The following is a 27,384-nucleotide window of genomic DNA, read 5'->3' as shown; positions in this document are numbered from 1 at the left end:
CAAGGGTCTTTTATGAACTGTATTCATATAAGCTATAGTTTGACTTGATTATTGATCATTCACATTTTATCCAACATGGAAACCTATTTAATGGTTTCTCATTAAACCTTTCCATGCATCACTATTAGAAAAGATTGAATGTTATTTCCTTCTCCTTATTTTTCTCAAATACTAAGCAACACACTAAAGTAATAATATAGCAACAATAAAATATAATGTTATTTAGTGTTTACATGCAATACTATACTAAATTCTTTGCATGCATTGTTTCAATATTTAACAGCCATAATTCTGTCAACAAAGATGGAAAAGATAAGAGGTTAAAGGTTTGATTCAGATTCAGATTAAATAGCCATTCTCCAATTAATCATTCATTGTACTCTGTAGTTTGGTACACTTTACCGGTTGAGAATCATGTAGCAGTTGAGAATATGTGTGTGTGTGTGTGTGTGTGTTATAAGGGAAACTCATAAATGGAAATATTGAAGATTAATGGGTGAAGAACAGCAGAATTTAGATTATGCTTACATGCTCATGTATAAATAGAGTCCAGTTCAAGTAGACATTTGTACAAGAACATAGATCAGAGCAAAACTGTCTTTGTCTTAAGGTAATTTAAACAGTATAAAATTGTTTTACCCTGAATTATTAAAATAATTTAAACTATGTATACCTGACCAAGGAAGTAATGAATTCTCTCTCTCTTTCTTTTTTTTTTTTTCCGACTGCTGCTTCTTGCTTCAGTTTTCTTTGTTAATCTTTTGAGGCTATTCGTATTATTCCAAATATTTTATCAGTTTTGAATCCAACCAATAGACTCATTCACTACTTATTCATCTCTATTCATCATAAACATGCACTAATCCACACTGGTAATTTCAACATTCCGAAAATGTCAGAAAACCACAGTAATCTTTACCCTGAGAATGAAGCGGCAATGACATTATCAGGCCTGCGTAAGCACTCAGTTGATTCCATCTGCTCTTTAGCAATGTATACTAGGATAGCACCAAGAATTCCCTCTGTCACGAATACCTGGACCAGGAGCACTCTACTGCATCCCCAAATTAGGAGTAGCTGTGCTTTTGGCTTCCGAGCTGTAGACAGCTTGGTGGGGGACAGGCACCAAGTTGCCGCTGCTTTCCTCAGCCTCAGACCTAGAAGGGCCTGTCTCGGTGCTCATCTTGTAAACCCTGATAGCTCCCTGCAACAGGAGCCCCCATCTGAGACTAATGAAGGAAAGATGGTTTCTGAAAACCTCCTGCACTACAGAACATTATGCTGTGGCTCTGAACATACTCCTCTTCGTGTATTCTCTCTTCTCCTCTCCCTTCCATATCCATGCCCTTGTTTAGTTCCAGTTTCCATTAGAAATGCTATCTGGGCAGCAAATTTCACAGATTGGATCCATCTCGATGCTGCCATGCAAAGAAAACACATCTGTCTGACTCTTCATTTAAAATAAGGAAAAAAATTGAAATAGCAAAATGCTGTAGTCGCTCTGAGCTATTTCCTAATGAACCAGTTTGTCCCATGAGCTGTACTGAGGAGCTTCTTCTCCTCGGTGAGAACTCTTTATGCATATTAATATTATGCATGTTTTCCATGTGACTCCTTCTGACTTGCCCTCACCCCATCCTTTGAATTCATTTAAATAAAAATAATTTATGTGGACATTCCTTCAGTCAGGATTTTCTCTCCTCTTTTCTTAAAGACATTCATAATATTTCGCTGATGCTTTGCATCCAAACCGAGTCGTTATGCTTTTGCATATCATTAGGGCTTTATAAAGAACAACAGCGACATCTGCATGTGCCGCAGCGCCAAGGAGATAGGAAAAATACCGAAAACAAACTCCGTATTGGCTTGGAGGCTGTCTGGCTCTCTCTCTCCCCAGCAGCCCCTGCCACCACTATGGATAGGAGTAATTGTACAGTGTAATCACATCATGCCTCATCTGAATATTCATAACAGAGACAAAGCTTTGGAGGATAAGGGAGGAGTGGGGATAATTTAAATATAAAACAACATCTCATTTCCAAATCAAGTTGTGCCAGTTAGACTCTGCACTAGGATTCAATATTAAACCAACATTGTTTTGCAGTTTGGAAATTGGAAGTGAAGAAGATGGAAAAGAGAAGACACTTGATAAAGAAGAGATGACATTATATTCTCATTCTTGACCAAGGAAAAACAAAACAAGACAACAACAACAGTGACAGAATAAAAATACTTAAAGTGATATTTGAAGAGTCACCAACAGTGGCTAACCAGCTGCTGTTGTACCAGGAATGAAATAGCCTATTGAGGGAGCTTTAAAAGCTCCCAATTAATATGTTGTGCATGTATTACATCTACAAAGAACTCACTGTATTCCTCTCTCCCCACAAATCCCCCCAATACACACATATTCCCTAACCACCACCTTTCTTTCCTGTCGGGTGCAGGAGAAAAAGATCAGAGCTACAAAATAATTGACTAATCGCTCCGAAAGTGACAACATCCCCCTTAAAAGAAAGGACAAAAACAAACACATACAAAAAGGTGACTGTTCATTAATGAAGGGATAAATTACCGATGGCTTCTTCATTCTCTTTAGTTCATTACCCCCCAAAAGAAACTATAATCCACGTGTTAATATTTCTTGTCTTCGTTTTCTTTTGTTTTAATATGATGCTCTTTATTTTTTTTTTAACTGTTGGTATTTGTAGAAGCCTCTGCCACTGCATTCCCCAAAGAGCTACTAGTTTCAACCCACTGGAGTTTATATTCCTTTAATTGTCTAGTGCAGGAACATTTCTGCTGTTTTTAAAAATATACCGCTCTGCAGGAATTAGAAGAATCCAAGGTTGTATCCAACTTCAAAGGTTTCCAAGTCATAATGATTTTAGCAAAAGTAGAAGATAGATCATGGAACAAGTCCCTGTTTGAAGATAAGCATCATAGGGACCTTTTTTCTTCCCTCTCTCCCCAACTTTGTACTTCTCCTGGCTCTGAATGCCCCTCGCTAACACAGTTTAATGATATGCAAATGAAATATGCATAAAACCATTCTACTGTATGATGATTAAACACTGGAGACATTAACAGCGGAGGCTTCACTCTTTGTAATAATCCTTCCCGACCATCCACTTTGATTGCGGAGTTATGGAAACCCATAGCAGTTGGCAGAGAGAGTGAAAGAGCAAGAAGGAAGGAAAGGTGCAGGGACACATCACCCATCTCGATGCTTCTCCCACTCCAGGAGAGGTTCCCCCCCTTTGTACTGCGTTCCTATTGCTGTCTTTTGTAATCCATCCATGCAGTCACACCAGAGCGATTAACGGGGAAAAAAAAAAAAAAAAACCTCTTTTCTCTTAATGTTTCAAAGCTCATTAGCCAAACGATTATTCCTCATTAACAGCGAAAGCTCATTCATTAAAAGGAAGAATATGCCCAAAAGATGCCAGCGCGGTTAATCCTGAGTCCCGTACTGGGCTGTAAATCCCATACTACTTGTATATTCCATGCGAAAGGGACACGCGCCAATCCACATTTAAAAAAAAAAAAAAGAAAGAAAGAAAAAGAAAACAGTTTGTGTGTTTTGTAAAATCCACAAGAGCAGCAATTAATATTCCCATAGAATGACTTTATTATTTTTTTTTTTTTTTTTTGTCTCTCTCTTTTGTTTCCAGCGCCTGCCCCTGGCTCAGTGCCTGGTGCCAACAGAACACCTTTCAGGATCCACAGCAACGCAGACAACGTAAGTACCAGCCGTTTCCTGAAACCCCTTTTCAGATTTTTTTTTTAAACGACCACCTAAAACATAGAGACAAGCCTCTTCCCCCTTCTTTCCCCTTCTTCTCCCCTGCGTTATGCCACCAGGGTTTCCTAAGTAGCACCTTCCAAATCCCTCTGCCTTCAAGTTTGTGCATGTCTGTGTGGCATCCCTCCTCCTCCTTCACTCCCATAGTGGATCTTGTAAAAGGGCTTCAGATCGGCCCCATTCATCTCCCTGGTGATAGCAGTGAATGTAGATAAATCTCTGACTGCCTGCTTGCTGCTGGAGTATGATTTTTATTTTGTCTTCTGTGTATACCTGGGTCAAAAAGTGGGATTGTATGCACACACATACATGCACATACACACATTTCCCTCTCTCTCCTTCTCTGTCCTCCTCTCCTTTTCCTCACACATGCATACATCCCACAGTATGTGTATATATGCATAAACATACACACCTATATACATACCCATACCTATAACACAAAAATATATACATATCTAAATGTTTAATTTGTCTGAAAATAATGTGTATTTATATACACATACAGCCTTACAAGTGTGTCTATATCCAATCGATAGGTGCCTATCTTTCAATTTATACCCATCTATGTCTCCATTTAAATATTCCCTCTCTTCTCCCAGCAGATGCTGTGTGCAATTGCAATCCAGGATTGTATAAGCAGTATTCTTTCCTTATGATTTCTATTTGTAGATCTTTATGCTCCCTTCTCTGCCTTCTTCCGAGCTGTAGAATTGGCATCTTTCCCTGAGGTTTTCCGAATGGCAAGTGGCACCGGCTGTGGCATGTATTCATGCCGCTTCCTATGGCATTTCTCTTCCGATGTCTGCTTTTTCTCTTTGTTTGTTGTTGACTAGGCTGAATGGTGAGTTGTTTTTTTTTTTTTTAAGTTAATTATAAACGAAGTTGAATAGCAAACAAACCAACAGCTTGCCCAAAAAGAAAAAAAAAAAAAAAGAAAAGAAAAAGAAATAGCCCCACACAAGCGCCTTCTGCTGCAACAGATGCCCAGATCACCCCTGGCATGGGCAAATGGGCACCCGATTTTGGTGGTTGTTAATTTTTTCTGTTTGTTGCTGTATTTGTTGTTTGTTTTCCTTGTTTCCTTTTGATTTTTCAAGGAGTCCAAGATCCTGGCCTCTGCTTGGAACGGAACAGTGTCATGGCGGAGACGACGGCCTTTGTCTTGCTGGGTGTGAAAGCATCCGCTGTGCTGGCTCCACTGCGGCAGAATCAAGTTTAAAGGAAGAAAGTGATTAAAGTCAGCTTTGTGCCTCTTTGGTGTGGAAGACCCCCAAACCCCAAGTAGCCGAGTCCCTGGGTCCGAGGAAGGGCTCATAGTTGGAGCAGCCTAGGCTGTAATCCTGGCACTTGCGCCTTCGGTTGCTGCTTTCTGTTCGCTCCTGGGGGTCTGGATAATCTCCCTTGGCTTTACCGCACTGCCTGGCCCGCATACAGGGCCCTCGTAACATATACCCGCTGCTGCTATCGCACGAAACTGTGGCGTTGCCCCTGAATGGATGGCACTGTGCCAACTCTTCTGCCATCCGCCCTTGCAGCTTTTTTCTTTCCTCCCTCCCTCCCCTTCTTCTCCTCCTCCTCCCGTCGACTTGACGTTAATTAACACACGGGTTAATTGATTTTAAAAGCCGAAGAATTACAGTTAACTTTTCCCACAGGGTACAGACGCCAGCCGCTTGGCACACTCTGCCTTTCGCACTGGTGCAGGGGGGCAGGGAAAGCCCGCAGCAAAACTGGCAACTGCTGAGGGAACGTTGCCTGCTTATTGGAGTAGAGCCGATAGAAGTCGACATGGTACTGCCTCATCCTTACAGTATATATAGACATTCTATATTTTGTTAAATAATCAAAGCACACTCTGTCTTTCTTCTCCCTCCATCTTTCAAAACAGGAAAACCCTTCAGAAGTTCTTGGGGGGGTGGGGGGAATCCCTCCCCTAGCCCATTTATCTCATCCTTAATATGCTTTTTTTCCAATAAGAAGAAAATCCTTGAAGCCTCTTTTCACTTACAAGGAGGAAGGCTACCCTTTCCCTAAATATCACCCCTAAAGAAAAAAAATTTTTTAAGGAAAAAGTTCCATAAAGTTTCTTACTCTGTATTTAGTGTTTTAATTTGTTCTCATTCCTCTTGACTCAGATGAGTTATTTATGATGGAAGATTTCACCAGGAAAGTAGGTACATTGTAATTAAGAACAAAATTCATGTGAAAGCTCTTTTTGTTTGTATGTTTGTAGATTTTTGCTTTCTGTCCCCTTCACCCCTTCCCCTGTAGAAAATGAAAGCAGTTGATACTGTAGTTGGGAAGGAGACAGGCGAAGCTGGAAACGATGCTTTCACCTTTTCATGCTTTCATTTTATTTCATTTTGTTTTTTAAAAGCATGCAGCAAGTGAAGCGACAAGAGGAATCCATTATGCAAATCATGTCACTTTGCATAATGTCTCATGACTGGAATATGCAAATGAGCTGTATAATTTATGAGTGCCAGTGTCTGTCTAAAAGTGTTTCACATAATTTACAAAGTGAGTCTGAAAGACATGGGGAAAGCAGCTCTTCCAACCCCACTGCCAAGGAAGCTCTGTATATTTTCCTATAAGTGCTCCCTGGTAATATTGTCAAGTGCTATTTAAAAGAAATTAAGGTTCCAAATATTCATGAAAGACAAAGCTTTTCCTCTCAGTCTCTTCACCCAAATTCTTTGCCTAAAAATTTACAAGAAACTAAAAGACTCTAAAGTATTAATTTTTGTATTCAATTGGAAAAAAAAGTTTGAACCCAACTTGCTATTTGTGTATGGATTTTCCTTTCTAAAGCAAGGTATGTCTTAGAGAAGCAGACACCTTATCTATTTGTCTGGATATTTGAAGACAATAAAATGGGATTTCTCATTTTGGTTGGTTTTGTGTGCCCTGCTATGTGCAACATTTTATACATTATATTTTCTTGGATGTGTAAGATATTTAATATGGAAGTCAGATGCTTTTAAAATTCCTCTGGAGGTATATAATTCTGCTTTCAGAGATGTCTTCAAAAGAGAAATGCCTTTCATTAACTAGGTTTAAGTTCACTAAGTCAGCTTACTTGGCTGATCCTTGTCTTAATTTGGTAACTTTTTTGAGTCAATGATTTTGAGCCCTTTAAGAAACCTTAACATTTTTGATAATCTGCCCTAAACTGCCCTTATATTTTTCATTTCAATCATAGTAAATTCTGTGAGAGAAACATACAGGGTGCCATGAAAATGTAAACCAGGAGTAACTGATCATGTCAGAAAAGGCTTCCTGAAGAAAGTGACTTCAAGGTGAATGCTGAAAATTGAAGAGAAATTAGACAAAAAGAGGGAGAAAATATTTTCCATGTAGAGAAATATATTCAGTAAACTTTAAGACAACAAGAAATTTGGCTGCTTGGAAGAACTAAAAACCTCTGTGGCCAGAGTATAGACAGTGGGTCATTGAATCATACTAGGAGCAGATTAGAAGGTAAGCATATGGAGAAATAACATTCATTATCTGCATTTATTTGCTGGTACATGGTCTCTTCTGTCATTATTAAGTGTATATACATGTACTTTGTTGTGTTCATATTGAAAAGTACTTACTACCATAACTTTTATAAAATACTTTTTTATTTTTCAGATTCATGTATTGAACCATCAGATTTCTTTTTTTTTTTAATATTTTATTTATTCATGAGAGCCACAGAGAGAGAGAGAGAGAGAGAGAGAGAGGCAGAGACATAGGCAGAGAGAGAAGCAGACTCCACACAGGAAGCCCGATGTGGGACTTGATCCCGGGACTCCGGGATCACACCCTAAGCCAAAGGCAAACACTCAACCACTGAGCCACCTAGGCATCCCAAACCATCAGATTTCTGAATCCAATCTATGTGACCTATTCTTTCTCTTTGTGAAGTTTTATTTTTAAAAAGTTAATGGCCATTCAGGAAAATAAAACTAAGAGGAATGTTCTACCTTCCAAGCGTAAAATACAGATTCTTTTTGAAAATACTTGGAAGATTCACAAAAATAGATTACTTTCTGGCCTTAAAAAAATTAAAGTATTGAGGTGAGACAAAATATATTCTCTGACTACAAACTGAACTAAACATCAATAACAAGAATGTGGGAAGTTAAGCAGTCACAGTGAAATTAGAAAATATTTTGAATTAAATGACAATGAAAATGCACTATGTAAGATAAAGCTAAAGAAGTACCTACAGAGAAATCAGATTTAATGCCTTATTTTAGAAACCAAAAGTTTTGAATCAATAATGTCTTAAGAAAACAAAGTCAAAACAGAAGAAAGTAAGAAAATAATAAAGATAAAAGCATAAACCAATGAAACTGAAAACCGTGGGGAAAATCACTATGCCAAAAAGTTGGTTCTTTGCAAAACATACTAAAATTGATAAACATCTAGGCAGACTGAACAAGAAAAAAAGTGAGAAGACACAAATTATCACAACTAAGAAAGAACAGTACTAAAGATCTGACAGATACTATATGAATAATAAGAGATAAGTAAATAACTTTGTCAATAAAGATGATAACCTAAATGAAATGGAAAAAATCATTGAACAACTACAAAAATTCAGTGAAGATGAAATAACTGGCATAGTTTTATTTTATTTATTTTTATATTTTTTAAGAGTGTATTTATTTATTCATGAGAGACGCAGAGAGACAAAGACATAGGCAGAGGGAGAAGCAGTCTCCCGGAGAGCCTGATGCAAGACTCAATCCCCAGACTCCAGGATCACGAACTGAGCTAAAGGCAGATGCTCAACCACTGAGCCACCCAGGCACCCCAGCCTGCATGGTTTTATGTCTATTAAAGAAGTTGATGTGTAGTTAAAATACCTTCCTTTTCTTTAAAACACTCAGCACAGATGGCATCACTGGCATGTTCGACCAACATTTAAGGAAGAAATCATGCCAGTCCTAAACAATTTCTTTTAGGAAATAGAAAATGAAGGAATACTTTCCCACACATTTTATGAGGTCAGCATTTTGTTGATACCAAAATCAGTGCCATTGTAAGAGCAGAGAACTACAGACCAGTAACTCTTATAAACACAAAAAAATCCATAATAAAATATTAACAAATTGAGTTGAATAATATGTAAACAGAATGATACATCATGACCAAATCAGGTTTATTCCAAGAATAAAAGGTTGGTTCAACATTCTAAAATCAGTATGATTTACCATATCACTATATTTTTTAAATCATCAATTCAATGTATTTGATGAGGAGGGAAAGCCACAGTATTAAAACAGTGTGATAGTGATGGTAGGTTAGACTGAAAGATTAATGGAACAAAATAGAAAGCCCAAAAATAGACAAAAATTTTTGACAAAGGGTCAAAGACAATCCAATGGAAAGAGAATACTCTTTTTAATACATAATGCCAGAAACAAGTAAATAAATACCTTTATCTATATTTTACTATATACAAATACTAATTTTAAACTGCTAATAAAATAAAAATCTAACACTCTACAAGTTCTTGAAGAAAATATAAAATCTTTGTGACCTGAGGCTTAGTAAAAGATTTTATATATGAGGGAAAGAAACCTGAACCATAAATGAAAAAGATAAGTTGGACTTCAGGAAAGTTAACAATTTCTGCTATTTGAATAACATTGTTAAACGAGTGAAACAATAAGCTACAGACTTGAACAAAATATTTAGACCCAGAATAAGGAAAAAATGAATCTAAACCAAACCAAAATGATACAGAAGATAGAATTAGTAGATGAAGACAGCTGTCATAAGTGGATTTCATATATTCACAAAGTTAGAAATCAGGAATATATTAAATAGGCACATTAAAGATAAAAAATACTCTACTTGAACCTATAAAACTAAACTACCTAAAACTACCTAAAACTAAAACTAAAAACTCAACTACCTAAAACTACCTAAACCTAAAACTAAAAACCTAAAACTACCATGTCTGGGATGAAGAATATCATGTCAGGAAGTGATTTACAGATTAGATATTTCAGAAGAAAAGATGAGTCAACTTCAAGACTTATAAAAAGAAACTATCCAAAATGACACATGGAAAGAAAAATAACAAAAAAATAATTACCAAAGCTTCTATGAGTTGTGGGGTAACTTTGTGTGGCCTAATTTTTGTGTAATTTTTGGAATCCTATGAAGGATAAATTCAGGAGTACAAAAAAAAATCCAAGAAATAGTTGAAATTTTTCCAAATTTGGTGAAAATTATAAACCCAACAGGTCCAACTGTCTCAACAAGATCCATGCACAAGAAAGAAAAGAAAAGAAAAGAAAAGAGAAAGAAAAGAAAAGAAAACTACACTAAAGCACATCATACTCAAATTGCTTAAAATCAGTATGAAGTAGAACAATTTAAAAGCATCTAAAGAAAAGAAGACACATTATGTATAGAGAAACAAAGATAAAAATGACAGCAGATTTCTCTTTGGAATCAATGCAAGCCAGAAGACAGTGGAGAAACATCTTTAGAGTATTGAAAGAAAAAATAAAGTTAAACTGAAATTCTATAAACAGAAAAAGTACATTTCAAAGATGAAATACAGACTTTTTCAGATGTACAAAAACTGAAAGAATTTATCATTAGCAGACCTGCACAACAAAAACTGTTAAAGGAAACTTCAGACAAATGGAAAATTATACCACATAATGAAAAGCCTTGAAAATGGCAATTATATTAAATTTTTTAAAAATTATTAAATATGTTTAAAGGTAATTGATTATTTGAAACAAAAATAATAGCAATGTACTGTTTTTATAACACAAAAAGCGAAATCCATGATAAGAGTAGCACAAAAGCTATTGAATAAAATGGAAAAATGAAAGAATTATTATAAAGTTCTTATACTGTATACAAAGTGGTATAATATCATTCGAAGTTAGACTGATAAAGTTGTATACTATAAACTTTCTTAATTTAAAAATAGCTATAGTTAATAAGCAACAAAAGAGAATGGAGTTCTCAAAAAATGCTCGATTCCAAACATATAGCAAGATAATAGACTTAAATGTCATCTTCAGTAATCACATTAAATGTAAATGGCCTAACTACACTAATTAAAGGACAGAGATTGCTAGATTATGTAGAAAACAGCAAGACCCAAATATATGCTACCTACAACAAAACGACTTAAATATAAATATTCAAATGGTTTAGAAGTTAAAGGATGGGAATAGATATACCATATTAACACTAATCAAATGAAAGTTGGAATATATGTATATTAACATAAGGTAGTATATTTCATTGTTTATAGACCCTAGAAAGATGAAGTCAGCCACTACTGTATTCTTTTGCTTTCTTTAGTGACAATTAGACCTTAGCTTCTCTTTCAATCAATGGATTCTGGATCTGAGAACTGTCTCTGGTCTGGAAATTGCAAGGGATTATGACTTTCCATTGAAGTGGCCAACTTTTATCTCTCTGTTCATTCAATCTTGATCTTTTTTTGAATATGTGTTATGAAATACCTCTAGTGTTTTATCTTGCCTCTAGTAATATGTTCTATGAGATATGTCCATAAACCCCTGTGGATCAGGCACCCTCTGGTTGCTATTTGAAACTTGCTTCCAAATCCTTCCAGGGAACATAGTATAAGCTGTATTTTATGTATAATGTCCACTCCAGCATACCCATTTCTCTGAGGTTTTTACTGCTTTCTGAATAGTTTATTACACCATTTATCAAATCTCTAAAATGGGCCATCATTCTTTCACTTTTCCAAGAACCACCCCGTCAGTGTATTAAAAACTGACTCCAAGAATCCTTGTCAGGGCATTAAATCTGAGTCATGGAAAAGATCCCCCATTAAGCAATTTATATTCCAATTCTCTGGTCCAGCACCCTCAAGATTCCAGGCATATTCTGACAGTTCCTACACTGCATATTAGCCAGGTGCATCTACTCTCTTTTGGCAATAAATCTCTCTCCTCCCTCAGCAAGCCCAAGATTTCTCCAGTGGGGCCATTCTGAGATTTGACACTCATTCCTCTGGTGCCCAGGAAGTGAAATGAAGTCAGGTTCTGAAAAATAAAAGCATTATAAAGCACCTGCTTCATTTGAAACCTGTGTGGTCATCAAATAAGATAGAGTCCCTATCCCCTAACAAGTGGAAGTGGTTCTCTTTCTTGGGCCCAAAGATGTTGAAGATAGTCTGAGTGCTCAAAATTCTCAACTGCATCAGTCTTAATATCCCCACATCAGGGCTCAGAGTCCTACCTCTCCAATAGGGCCCTGACATTGGCATAGAAGACTTGACTGGGTGAGAAATCAGCCTTCTCTTTAGCTCTGCAACCCTTATAATTAAGTTGCATTGCTAATCTTAAGTCACGTTTGCCCTTTGATTTGTATTCTTTACTTTAAATTGGTACTTAACTGACCTAAGTCTGTCATTCTTTTTTTTTTTTTTTTTTTTTTTTTTTGGTAAATCACTGGTGTTCAGCCATAACCACCCAGTTCCACAGTCCTAGTAATTTCTTCATTGCTCTGAAATGCCAGATAAATTACACAAGCTGGTACACTTCTTTATCACATCTCATTCACCATGGGTAAGAAATCTTAACCTTTGCACTACTACAGCCTGTCAGACTCTATGCTTCTAACTCTCAGTCCTGGTAACAACTATCCTAGATAGAGTTCCCTAAAGGCAGAGCCCTCATGGCATCTGGAATAGCCCAGTAGCCAATAAATATATAAAAGTGTGTTCATTAGTTGTGGAAATCAAACCAATGAGATACCACGTGTGTTTGATAAAAATGTATACTCTGCAGCTGTTAGGTATAGATTTCTAATTGGTTCATTTGATATTTGTTCACATCTATATCTTTTCTGACTTCTTGTTCTGTCAATTACTGAAAAAGTGTTAAAATCTTCAATTATGATTTGGTACTTTTTAATTTTTCTTTATTTCTGTCATTTTTGTTTCATATACTTTTTTACTATTAGATGCTTACATGTTTAAGACTGTGGTACATTCTTAATAAATTAAACATTTTATCATTATGAAATGTTTTTCTTTGTCTCTGGCAGCACTCCTTGTTTTGAAGTTTACTTTGTCTGATATTAATATTAATTGATTAATCATGTTTCCATAATATATCTTGTTTCACTAGAGCATAGTTCTTAGTAATGCATACTTAGGTGGTAAATTTACTAGGAGAAGCTGGTAATTAGATAACCTAAAAATCAAGGCATTAGTTTTGTTTGGGAGAGGTTGAGTGTTAAGCAAGGATGATAATTGGAACATAGCACTTAGGATGTTTTTCTGTCCCTAACAAGACTGTATATTTTTTTCACAATTGAGTAGTGGTAACACAGATACCTGCTTTATATAATTCACTAAGCATATAATTATATATCATACACTGCCATATGTTTTATACTTAACAGTGAAAAAAGTTAGAAGCCAAAAAGAATGTTCATTATGTCATGCATATAAAAAAGTTTACAAACAAATTAGCCACATGCTTTGTTACAAAGGAAATTTCAATAAATGTCAAAAACCTGATATTATTCAGATTGTGTTTTCTCAGCAACACACAATCACATTCAGAATCAACCATAAAAAGTAATTTTTAAGACCCCATGTGAATAGAATGTATAATTCAAGTAATGGATTATAAACCACAGCGTTAAATAAATATCTGTGAAACTACACTGATGTAAAAAAATTGAATAGGGCAAAAGGACAGCTCTTCTTTCTAGCAAAATTCCAATAAATAAATGCAGAAATAATAATGGAGATAGAAAATCACTATTTGGCAAATATTCCAATAAATAAATGCAGAAATAATAATGGAGATAGAAAATCACTATTTGGCAAATATTAGAGAAATAATTATTGCGGTAAATATCTAGATGCTAAAATTGCTGGATAGAAGTATAACAAGAAAGAGACTATTTATCTTTTACTTGCTTCTTTATCCCAACTCAAAGTATCTCCCCTGTAAGATATGAATTAATTACAAAGGGAAAAATATGATTTTACTGTGGAGAATCCTGGCATAAACCACCTTAAGGACTTATTTTTGCTTGGCTGTTAACACCCAAATTATTTTTAGGGGTATATTTCACATTTAACTGTTTTCTTTAGTGTTAAGGATCTTGGAGGACAGACCCATTTAATCTAACAGTACTTATTTGTATTGTTGGAACATGGTTTGGATTAAGAATTAATTTAGCCTTCCAAAATTGCTTTTTTTGTGCTAAACTGTGAATAATGTTATGTGCCCTGCCTGAAACTAAGTAATATTTTATTGTTCTTTTTCATAATACAAATGATGTTTGCCTAAAACAGACCTTAAATCCATTTCCACTTCCAAAGAATTTTGAGAATTATGTTTGGCAGCAAAACTTAAATCAAGGAATAAATTTATACTACTTTTTCTTCTTCGTATAGTAAATCACTTTTAACCTCTTCCTTTGGGATCCCTGGGTGGCGCAGCGGTTTGGCGCCTGCCTTTGGCCCAGGGCGCGATCCTGGAGACCCGGGATCGAATCCCACGTCGGGCTCCCGGTGCATGGAGCCTGCTTCTCCCTCTGCCTGTGTCTCTGCCTCTCTCTCCCTCTGTGACTATCATGAATAAATAAATAAAATCTTTAAAAAAAAAAAAAAAAAAAAAAAAAAAAAAAAAAAAAAAAAAATAACCTCTTCCTTTAGTGGTTGTGGGATATTGCAGTACAATGCTGAGATCATCTCAGTGTGTTCCCCAAATACCCAGCTTCCTAGCCAGGCACACCGCCTAAGGGTTCAATAAGTAGGTTAATTCTTCCTTCAGGGTTGGCCTGAGGGTTAAAGTTCCTGATGAACTGAGTGGAACCTGCATACCAGAAGAAGGTGAGTAGCTAAAGTATATGCAATGCTGGGGAAGAAAACCACTCATGTACAGCTGAGGTCACAAGATGATCTTTATCCTACTTCATGTAGTTCATCTATTTCTGTTTTATTGTTAATTCTTTGACTTTGGCTTATTTTACAGCCCTATTATAGCCAAGCTCTTTCAACATCTGACAAATGATTATTATGAAAACATCTTGCAGTATTTTAACACATTTGTTTTAGTGGAAGTTCTAAATCCTATTTATTTTTGTGTTTTCATTTATTCCAAATCTTTTCCTATTTTACCTTTTTATAAATAAGATGAATTAAGGAAAGAAAAATCATGATGATGTGTAAAAGTTTAATTTTACTTGATTAAATATTTTTTCTGACATCTCAATAATAATAATAATACATGCTGGTATTTTTTATGCTTTTGTTAGCCATTATCCCCATTTTTAACAGACTTTACATTTTACTAGAGAAAAAAAGCAAACTCCCTGATTTTAATTAACTTGCCTAAAATCATGCAGCAGGTAACAGCAGAATAAGAGTTAATAGCTACATAATAGTTTTAAACTCCGGTCTCTCTGGCTCCTAAGGCAAAACTTTTTCTTCCATGCCAGTACTTTTCAATCTGGGAATCCTAAAAGTTTGGAGTGTCCCCAAATGTCATCTTATGACAAGTTTTTCATTCTTTCAACACATTTACTGAGTGCTTATGTGTTGGATGCTATTCTAGGCATTTGAAATACGTTATGGAGGAGAAAAAGAAAATGTTGCTGCCCTAATGAGCTTACATTCTCATGGGGATGGAGGACATAGACAAAGAACAAAGAGGTAAAATATATATGCTAAAAGGTGATAAGTACTTAAAGAAAAAAAAATTCTGACAGTTTTAAATTGTGCTTCCATCTTATTGATTATAAATATTTAATATAATGATATGAATAATCTTAATGACATCCTAACAAAGTACTGACTTGTGATTTCAGAACAATTATGTATATTGGTGTTTTCTCTCACATTTTTGGCTAGTGAATGCAAAGAAATGTCATGGTGCAATTCAAAAGTGAATTTGTCATAATGGTTCAAAAAGGATTGATTCATAACAGCATGGCAGTAAAGCTTTGCACCATGAATCCAAAATTGCAGCACTTGGTTCCATATTGAATTTGTGTTACTGTCGTTATTACAAAAGCCCTTTGTGCCTCTTTGAAATAATTCTGGGGTGTTCAATACCCTGTTCTAAATTCCATTAGAGTATTTAGTGTAGATTTAAATAACAGGAATCTTTAAATGTATTCTCAAAAGATATCTCTACAATGTTAATAATATGCCTCATTAAAATAGGCACTCAAAAATGTCATAAACAGGAATTAAGTATATATCAGATCATACTATACTATCAAGCAAAGCCTTTAAATTCTGAAAAAAAATAAGTTTAGCTTATATATATGTTAAAGTACTGAAATATTTAGCATGAAACTCAGTGAACAGTAAGGCCACTTTATACAGTATGCTTACATGACAAGGCAATATCTATATTGGTAACATTAAAATTTAAAAATACAGAAAAATGTTAAATATAGAATCAGTCCTGAAGAAACTTCACTCTATATTAAACCCAACATTAGCAATTTAGTTTTAGTAAAACAAATTAATTTCTTATTATGTTTATTTAAATATTATTTTCTGTTTTTAATTTATAAATTTTAGTTTTATACTTATAGGAGCTTAAGAAAATGCATTATATCTAATATTATGTTTATACATATGTAAGCATATAATATTAAGATTCTGTGGGATTATATTTTAAGAGGTTTGCATATTTCTTACATTTGAGAAACACTGCGCCATGCAGCACTGTCTCCTCAATAAAACTTTGATAAACAATGACTTTCTTTGAACATTTTTAATGCACCAGCCAAACTCTCTTTGACTTCCTCATTACTGTCTGATAGGCTACTGTCTTTTGTAAGAAATATAGTCTACACCCTTCCCAGTTCCCATTTGTAATGCTATGAGCAATTAGTAGTGATTCAGGTTGCTGATCAGATTCAAACTGTTTTCATTCAGAAATTACAGTTTGGTTGGGAAATTTTTACACATAGTAACTCTTACTGTATACATCCTTATCGTAGAAATTCCAGTGATTCTATCCTTTACTGTGTTTTCATGTTAACATTTTTACGATTCTAAATTCCTAAATTTCTGAATTTAGGTTATTAAGAGACTTCACTGAAGTAGAATTAACATGTGCACTAACCCAATGTTTATTATATTTCCCTTAAATAGTCCTATTCTTTTAAATATTAAGAAAAGGAAAATATATTCTCTTTCATAGTTACCAGGTATTCGCTACTTCTGGTTCTCATAATTTCTTTCTATATATATGTTTCCATCTAAGTTTCCTTAACCTGAAGAGTTTCTTTTAGAATTTCTTATAGTACTGCTCTGCTGACAACAGGTTTCTCAATTTTTGTTTTTCTAAAAATGTATTTATTTTGCTTTTATTTTTTTAAGGTAATTTTCTCAGATATAGAATTCTCATTTGAGAGTTCCCACTGTCCCCTCCCCCACAGCACTTTAAAGATGTTGTTCCTTGGGACACGTGGGTGGCTTAGTGGTTGAGCATCTGCCTTCAGCTCAGGGCATGATCCCAGAGTCCCAAGATCAAGTCCCATATCGGGCTCCTTGCATGGAACCTGCTTCTCCTGTCTCCCCCCCTACCCCCACCCCACAGCCTCTCTCTGTGTCTCATGAATAAGTAAATAAAGTATTAAAATATTAAAAATTAAAAATTAAAAAAAAAAAAGATGTTCCATTCTCTCCCACCCTCCATTGTTTCTGATGAGAAGTTGGTTGTAATATATATCATTTCCCCCTGTTTGTAATGGAGGTTTTTTCCCCAGTGGTTGCTTTTCTCTTTTTCTGTGTTTTCCATCATTTGATAAGTATGTGCCTAAGCATGGTTTTCTAGGTGTTTATCTTGATTGGAATTCATTGATTGTCTTGGATCTGTAAGTTTATGGTTTTTTAGCAGTTTAGGAAAAATTTTGACATTATTTTCTGAAATATTTTTTCTGCCCAATTTTCTTTCTCCCTGTGAGTACAATTAAATATAATTTAAATCATTTAAATATGGTCCCACAGGTCATTGAGTCTTTGTACAATTTTTTGGAATATTTTCTATTATCTATCTTCAAATTTACTATCTTCTTTATTTGACTATAATCAGTTCTCATCCAGTAAAATTTTCGTTTTAGATACTGTATGTTTTATTTCTAAAATTTCTATTTGATTCTTTCCCTTTTTTTTATACGTTATATTTTTCTGTTGAGATTCTCCTATATGTTCAAGTTAATCATATTTTTTCCTTTAATCCCTTGAACATATTTATCCTAGCTGTTTTAAAATTCTTCTAATTATAACATCTGGGTCATTTTAGTATTGGTTTTTGTTAACTGTTTTTCTCTTGAATGTGGACCATATTTACTTGTTTCTTTATGTTTAGTATTTTTTTATTGTACCCTTGTAGCAACTATGGATAGCCTCATCTAAGTAGTGTTGATTGTGTTCTAGCAAGCAATTCAAGTGGTTCAGCTCAAACATCAAACTCTTCCCTGAGCTAAATCTTCATTTCTTTCCAACCTTCCAGCTGTTGCTTTCTGCCAGGCCCTCTGCACATACATTAATCAAGATCAGCCAAGGATTTAAAGGAGTTGGTATGTGGATTTTCCTCTTCCAACTCCTTAGCTTCCCCTTTTCTGAGATTTTTCTTTCATTTTCTAGCCACGCCCATAGGCCCAAACTCTTCCCTCAGAATCCTCAAATCAGTTAGGACTACAGTTTTCTGCTTTAGTTCCAACTGCTCCATGCATTGCAGACTGAGATGTGCCTTTAGGTGAAAAGCCACATAAATGCATTGATTTACTTCATGTGTCAACTCCCTTCCAGTTTCTACCTGCCTTGAAATTCTCTCAGGTACATTCATTCAAACAACTTTTTTTTTTTAATTTTTATTTATTTATGATAGTCACACAGAGAGAGAGAGGCAGAGACACAGGCAGAGGGAGAAGTAGGCTCCATGCACCGGGAGCCCGATGTGGGATTCGATCCTGGGTCTCCAGGATCGCGCCCTGGGCCAAAGACAGGCGCTAAACCGCTGCGCCACCCAGGGATCCCTCAAACAACTTTTTATATTTTTCCCCATTATTTTTATCTGCTAGTAAGGTTAAGAAGGTTAACTTAATAAAAGCTACTATACCATTATTAAAAGTGTAACTTCTGTATCATATTCAAATTTGAAAAATAACTATACACAGAGAACACTCCTTGTTAATAGCATCTTCTTCTCATCTCATGAATGCAATAAAGATGTTTTCATAATTCACTGAGAATATTCATTATAGGTCTTATGTGTTTCTTTCCCCTAACCTATTCTCTTTTTCCTCAAACTTCCTTTTTTCCTTGTTTGGCTTTTTAATGTGTCAAAAGAGGACCTTTGTTCAAATCTCTTGTCCTTTCCATTTGTATTTGAGTGGAAGGTACTAAAAAGATCATTGAAAATTCCCTGTGCATAAGTGTAGGTTGCTTTCTTTTTCTTTTGGTATCACAAAGTTGCTTTCTTTTGTGGGTAATTAGTTCGTTTTATTGACTAATGACCAATGACTGGCCATTTATTTATTAAGATTTAAAAAACTGACATTTAGTATCCTAAGTATTTCTTAATCTTTTATTTATGATGGTTTTTCAGAAAGGATATTTCTAAGTTCTTGTTTTGAGAATATGGGCTTGCCCTCCAGTATTCTTGGAACCATGTTTGGGAGAGAAGCTAGTAAGGTCCACATTTACTACATAAAGTTTAGTTTAGTACATACCATAACTCACCATTTTTCAGCATGAAAATAGTCTTCAACCCAATGGTGGTTCCACATCAAAGTCCCACTGATTGTGCCTCCTCAAAGTCTTCTCCATGGATAAGAGGGGAGGGTTGTTCAGATATATGGTTGACAAAGGCTATATGTAGATCTAACTGCTTCTTATTCAAACTTTTACCTAATACAAATAGTTTTCTACATTAGCTATACCCCCACATTCAGAAGTATCTAGGACCTATAATTTGTCTTTACGAGAGATATGAATTGACTTGTTTCTGAGCAGCATACCCTCCTGTTTTATGTTTCTATTTTCAAAGATTGATTGAGTCAGTTTCTATTTATCCACCTTTCTTCTGGCCTCTAAATGTTGTTTTCTCCTCTTATCTTTGGCTTTGTGAGTTTATTCCTTTTTTATCATTCTATTATGATTTTAGTGGAGTTTTCAGAGTGAGAAACCTAAGTTTATATGATCAAGCCACTATCTTTAACTATAAATTGGTTTTCTTTATCTATCTATCTTTGGGATTATTATGATAACTTACTATCTAATCTACTTGTCACTATTCTCCTAACTCTAATTCATTTTGACATTTACTTGGACCCCCCACTTTAAACTTCCAGTGGACAAAGACCCAGACTTGGATTACTTGAGTTACTGTAGAATTTTTCTAAGGTCTAAAACTATGAATACTTTGTCATTAGTCAGAATATGGCAGGAGTTTTCTACTTTCATCCCTCACAGAACATTGTTTAACAATCAACAATCAACCACAGATGAGATTAACTTTGTGGGAGTCCAAGAGTCCACCAAGGAAGTTCCAGCACACTGTTAGAACAAAAAAATCCAAGAATAAATTCACAGAAGAGGGTAAAAACAGTTTTACCTGTGTCACCTTGCCCCCCAAACAGCACAGCTCAGCACCAGGAGACATCGCTTGGCCACAAGTGTTTTCTCTCACAAAACAAGTCTTAACACATTTAAAAAGATTGAAATCATGCCAACCTTTACCTACAGTAGTATGAAACTAGAAATCAGTAATAGGAGGAAAGCTGTAAAATTCACAAATTTGTGGAAATTATACACTCTTGAACAACAAATGGGTTAAAGAAGAGATAAAAAGGGAGATAGAAAATATCCTAAAACAAATGAAAATAGAAAAACAACAAAACTAAGCAAAACATTTTGAAGAGGCAGGTTTATAGCAATAAATGACTACATTTAGAAAAAGATCTCAGAAAAGCAACTTAACCTTACACTTTAAGGAACTAGAGAAAGAAGAAGAACAAACTAAGCTCAAAGTTACAGAAGGAGGGAAATAGAAATTAGAGCAAAGATAAATGAAATAGACAATAGAAAAACAGTAGAAGGAATTAAACTAAGAGCTAGTTTTTTTAAAAGATAAAATTGACAAACTATTAGCTTGTCAAATAAATGAAATCAGAAATAGAAGAATAGATGAAGTCAGAAATGAAAGAGGAAATATTACACTGATAACCACAGAAATACAAAAGAGCCTAAGAGATTACTACAACCAATGGTAAGCCAACAAACTGGATAACCTAGAAGAAATGGATACATTCCTAGAAACATACAGTATTCTAAGACTGAATCAGGAAGAAAGAGGAAATTTAAACAGGCTAATTAATAAGGAGATTGAATCAGTAATCAAAAACTTCCCAAAATAGAAAAGTCCAGAATCAGATGGCAGCACTTATTAATTCTTCCAAACATTTGAAGAAGAATTAATGCCAATCCTTTTCACATTTTTCTAAAAAACTGAAGAGGAGGGAACACTTCCAAACTCATTATAAGCCAGCATTATTTTAATACTAAAACTAGTCAAGGATACTAGAAGGAAAGAAAACTATAAGCCAATATTCCTAATGAACATATATGCTAAATTTTCAACAAAATACTAGCAAACCAAATTCAAGAGCATTTTTTTTTAAGATTTTATTTATTAAAAAAAAAAAAAAAAAAAGATTTTATTTATTTATTCATGAGAGACACAGAGACAGAGGCAGAGGGAGAAGTAGGCTCCATGCAGGGAGCCTGACATGGGATTCAATCCCAGGTCTCCAGGATATACACCCTGGGCTGAAGGCAGTGCTAAACCGCTGAGCCACCCAGGCTGCCCAAGAGCATATTTAAAATAGTCATTATACCATGATCCAATGGGACTTATCTCTGGGATGAGAGGATTCTTCAACATATGCAAATCAATAAATGTGATACATCACTTTAACAGAATAAAGTAAAAATCATGATTATCCTGATACCAAAAAAAATTTTTTAATGTAATATTCTTTCATGATAAAAACTCAACAAATTAAGTATAGAAGAAGTGTATCTCAATATAATAAAAGCCAAAACTAACTTCATACTCAATGAAGAAAAACTGAAAACTTTTCCTCTAAGATCAGAAACAAGACAAAGATGCTCACTCTTGCCTCTTCTACGCAACATAGTAGTGTAAGTCCCAACCTGAGCAATTAGGCAAGAAAAAGAAATTAAAGATATCAAAATTGGAAAGAAAGAAGTAAAATGTCCTTCTTTGCCAATGACATGATCTTAAAAATAGAAGACCCCAAAGACTCCAAGAAAAAAAAAAAAACGTTAAAACTAATAAACAAATTTAGTAAAACTGCAGGATAGAAAAACAGCATGCAAAAATCAGTTGTTTCTATACACTAACAAACTATCTGAAAGAGAAATAAAATAAACACATTTAAAATAGCATCAGAAAGAATATAATATTTAGGAATAAATTTAACCAAGGAGGTGAAAGACCTGTACCCTGAAAAGACATTGATGCAAAAAGTTAAAGAAGTCACAAATAAAAGATAACCTGGGGGGATCCCTGGGTGGCTCAGTGGTTTGGCGCCTGCCTTTGGCCCAGGGTGTGATCCTGGAGTCCTGGGATCAAGTCCCATATTGGGTTCCCTGCATGGAGCCTGCTTCTCCCTCTGCCTGTGTCTCTGCCTCTCTCTCTCTCTCTCTCTCTGTCTCTCATGAATAAATAAAATCTTTAGGGGGAAAAAAAAAAAGATAACCCCATGTTCCAAGAATTGGAAAAATTAATTTGTTACAATGTCCATACTGCCCAAAAATGATTGACAGATTCAATGATTCCTATCAAAATTCCAATGACATTTCTCACAGTGGAATAAAAAATAGTCACAGTTTGTATGGAACCACAAAAGACCCTGAATAGCCAAAGAAATCTTGAGAAAGGACAAAGCTGGAGGTATCAGACCTCCTGATTTCACACTATATTACAAAGCCATAGTAATTTTTAAAATATGATACTGGCTTAAAAACACACACATAAAAAAAAAAAAAAAAAAAAAAAAACACCCCGCACACATAGATCAATGGAACTGAATGTAGAACCCAGAAATTAACCCACATATATACAGTCAACTGATCTCTGGCAAGAGTACCAGGAACACAAAAGGCGAAAGAATAGTCTCTTCAATAAATAGTGTTGGGAAAACTAGATCACATACAAAAGAATGAAATTGGACCCAATCTTACACCATATGCAAAAATTAATGGAAAATGGATTAAACACTTAAACGTAAGACCAGAAAAACAAAATTAGAAGAAAACAGGAAAAAGGCTCCTGTGTTGGCATTGATGGTTTGGCTATGACACCAAAAGCATAGGCAACAACAGCAGCAATAAAAAAGTGAGAATACATCAAACTAAAAAGCTTCTGCACAGCAAAGGAAGCAATGAACAAAATGAAAAGGCAGCCTGTGAAATAAGAGAACATATTTGGGTATGTCAGATAAAGGGTTAATACCTAACACAACTCAATAGCAAACATATAACCTAATTAAATAATGGGTAAAATAACAAGACAGTTTTCAAAAAATTTATGAACGGCCAACAAGTACATGAAAATTCACTCAACATCACTAATCATTCAGGGAAATGCAAATCAATAATACATGAGATATCCCCTCACAATTGTTAAAAGGATTATTATCAAAAAGATAAGAGGGGCACCTGGGTAGCTCAGGTCGTGATCCTAGAGAGTCCTGGGATCGAGTTCAGCATCAGGTTCCCTACAGGGAGCCTGCTTCTCTCCCTCCCTCTCTTTCTATCTCATGAATAAATAAATGAAATCTTAAAAAAAAAAAAAAAATGTTGGCAAGGAGGTGAGGTAAAGGGAACCCTTATATACTGTCGATAAGAATATCAACCATTATGAGAGACATATGGGAGTTCCTCAAAAAATTAAAAATAGAACTATGTGATCCAGCAATCCACTTTTGTATATATATTCAAAGGAAACAAAATTAGAATCTTTAAGAGATATCTACAGCCCTTTGTGCATTGCAGGATTACCACAATAGCCAAGATATGGAAACAAGTGTCTGTTGAAAGAAGATGAATTGATCAAGAAAAAGTGATACACACACATGCAATTGATTATTATTCAGCCATAAAAAGGAAATCCTGCCTTTTGCAACAACATGGATGATCATGAAGGACATTAGATTAGATGAAATGAGCCAGATAGACAAAATACTTTGTCTCACTGATCTGTGGAATCTACAAAAACAAAAAACCCTTGAACTCAGAAACAAAGAGTAGAATAGTGGTTCCCAGGGACTGAGGTGTGGGAAACATGGGGAGACATTGGTCAATGGATACAAACCTTGAGTAATAAGATGAAGAGGTTCTGAGGATATAATGGACAACATGGTGACCATAGTTAGTAATACTGTATTATATACTTGAAAATTGCTAGGCAATGAATGTTAAATGATCTCACTATGACAAAAAAATGTTAAGTATGTGAGGTAATGGCCCCTGTTAACTGGATTGTGGTAATCATTTCACATGTATATTTATATCAAATTATCACGTTGTACACCTTAAACATATGCAATTTTATTTGTCAATTATAGCTCAGTAATGCTAGAAAAATATTTTGTGATTTTAATGAGGTACTGATACAAAGAATGGCAGAGCTGACAAATGCTTAGAGTCAGAAAGTACAGTACAAGTCTTCTAGAAGCAGCCAAGTACCTAGTTCTGTTAGATATAGGGGATATGGTAAAAAAAAAAAAAAAAAGGCAACATGTGATAGAGCAAAATAGTGACCTTTAATGGCCATTCAAGAGAAATAGATTTGTTGATAATGCTGTTTTTTTTTTAATTATAGCTTCTGAGACAACTACTAAACTAGAAAAGGAGTTCTGTTTGTCTAAGAGATTGATGCAACTCTTTATTTTCTCACACTTTTCTCCAGCATATTCTATGTTGGTTTAAGTAGTCAGAACTAATGACAGGCTAGGGAAAAAATATATATATTTTATTTTTTCTGCCCTTTTAGTGGAGATGGGCAGAGGTTGTTGAGATTGAGGACTTAGTCAACCGGTGTCTCTAAAAAGTATCTATCACAGTACAAACTGCAAATAGGAGAGAAGAAATTGATTGTCTGATCCCTAACACTAGCTGGATAGGGAGGTTTTTCCTTAAAAGCATTATTTATCCTGCGGCAGAAATTGGGAGTGGTCTTGGAAGCAAGAGGGGACATTTCTTTTGCTCTAGGAGCAGATAAGCAAAAATTAACAGAAGACAGCATTGTATTAGTCACACTAGTAGCTGAATCTGGAAATCTCTTCAAACTTATCTGCTCTGTATTACTAGCAGCCTATGTGTATATATGCCAGCCTCAAAGATTTGAGCCTAGTCTGTTAGTATGTGAAAACCTGGCTGTGAGCCAGTCACAAGAAGCAAGGTGGGTAAGTGCAGCTGAACCTCCGCCATGCCTTGGGAGGTTTTCACAGGCTCAAAAGCTCAGCAGCAGGCTTGCCCTGGGCAGGGTGACTGGGTTTTCAGCTGGAAGCTATGTCTAATTTATTATGGCTCATCCAGTGCTGAACACAGAGTGTGGCAACAGAATATTTTAATAGTTACAATAAAGACTGTGGTGGGGCTACTGAGTTGTCTTTGTTTCAACAGGTGTATCTTGTGCCAGTGACATTAGTAACAGCTGAAAAGGATTCATCTCCTTGGTTTACTAAGCAGAAGATAGTTACCAGAACTGATCCGTAAGTCTAAATAAGCATCCCCAGAGGTCTTGGAGTTTTCAGTGAAGTGAGTATTCTGAGGAGAAAAGAAAGGGATAGAGGCATTTAATTTGAAAATTAAAAGGAATACGACATTATTTTGTATCCTAGGCTGATAAGAAATGTGTATACGGGCATACAACAACCTTATATGTGCTGAAAAGTATGTACCTAAAAGTACTTAATATAGTAGTAGGATATCACCAACTGCATACACAAATACTGAGTATATTTTGTCCATGTATAGTCATCCAGGAAAAGATTCCTGAAGTTAAATTCTGAACTGGATTTTTAAGAAGAAGAAGCCTATGAATCTCTAAAGATGAAAGAACATAATGGTATATAAAGTTAAAATCTAGGCTACCAAAATAAAAAATTCAGTTGAATTCCTTTTTTGATTGCAGAACAAATGATCATCTGCAGAAGTTTTTCCCTTCCTTTTGATGATCTCCCACTCTCATCACACTAATGAAGTTGTTCTTTCAGCAGTATTGTACCTGTGGCAGACCTGAAACATAGAAGGCAAGAAAAGTCAAACTTGGGGATAGAAAGAATAGTGCAGTAAGTTGAAGTAGGATGTCTTTTATGGAAGTAAAATTCTGGCTAATAAAATTGTAGTTCCAATCATGAAGTGCCTTGAGTGATAGACTTACTAATTAAGATTTTAAAAAATAAGGAATAGGCAGCCACTATGGATACATGAGCTGAAGAAAAAATAATGTCGTACAAATACTTTCAGTTTGGTTATTGTGGGAAAAGTAAAATGATGAGGGGAATTCCTAATAAACCACTGTAAATAATCCACACATGAGGTAGTTAAAGTCAACTGGGAAGTGGAGCAACTGGAAACTGGAAGTGGGGAATGATGAGACTATAATGTTAACAGAACATGAATTCCAAAGTTATTACAGAGAAAAGATTAGCAGAATCTATAACTGTAGTTCAAAATGGAGACGAAGGGAAAAAAAAAAGACACCAAAGTTTATAAGCCTGGAAACACTGAAGATGTTGTGGATAATTATGGGAAAACGTGTAAAGATAGCTCTTGGGGGGAGGGGAGATGGACTTGTTTTTCAATGTGTTTCAAGAGTTGTGGCATTTAAATTAAAATGTTCTATGCACAATGGTGGTTAGGGAACTAGAAAGAAGGTAAGACGTGTATTTATGGATGAGTATATGATAGCCCAGACCTGGTGACATCTGAGGCCATAAGAGTCATCTAGAACCTTTAAGAAGGACAGCGTCAAAGAAGTGAAAAATTTGGAAGTTAGCCTTGGGAAATTACCAGAGTTATAGGAAATGAACTTGTGAAGGACATATCATTGAGCATTGAAAGGAATTGTTTAATCTCTAATTCTTATGTAATCCACAATGGTATGAATTCACCCCTAAAAATCTACAAAAATAAACCTCCAGTCTGCTGCTAAGAACCTGAAGGCACAGTGTTTCATTTAAGCCAAAGCAAAAGAGAGTGGAGAAATAACTTTGATGGTTTACAATGTATGACATTGCAGGATGGTGCAGGGCTTCTCCAAATAGTACCTTTACTTCCACAATAACTCAGTGAAATTACTGTCCATCTTGTACTGATGAGGAACTGAAAGCAAACTAATTGTCTAAATTTCAGAAGGAAAGAAAGGAAGGAGGGAGAGAGGGAAGAAAGGAAGATTGAATTTGGATGAGGAAGTCATTCTCAAGTATTTACTTGTGATTTGGGAAAAATTATTTCAACATAGGCCTCCTTTTAAAGAGGGAACTTC

The 27,384-nt window shown here is 35.2% G+C and overlaps 1 long non-coding RNA gene across 2 annotated transcripts; it reads left to right on the top strand.

The window, feature by feature from the left end:
* Positions 1–700: 700 nt before the first annotated feature.
* LOC118354738 (uncharacterized) lies at positions 701–26,187 on the top strand. Of its 2 annotated transcripts, XR_004815728.2 has the most exons (7): positions 701–3,742; positions 4,478–4,649; positions 4,906–5,599; positions 7,011–7,288; positions 15,394–15,491; positions 25,518–25,606; positions 26,114–26,187. It is a non-coding gene; the product is annotated as an uncharacterized LOC118354738 (long non-coding RNA). The 2 variants fall into 2 exon arrangements; XR_004815730.2 differs by lacking the exon at positions 15,394–15,491.
* The last annotated feature ends 1,197 nt before the right edge of the window (positions 26,188–27,384 follow it).

This window comes from Canis lupus, chromosome 5 (assembly GCF_003254725.2).
Source record: "Canis lupus dingo isolate Sandy chromosome 5, ASM325472v2, whole genome shotgun sequence".
NCBI lineage: Eukaryota > Metazoa > Chordata > Mammalia > Carnivora > Canidae > Canis > Canis lupus.
The sequence above is the reverse complement of the archived record's forward strand: the minus strand, read 5'-3'. Positions and strand labels throughout refer to the sequence as shown.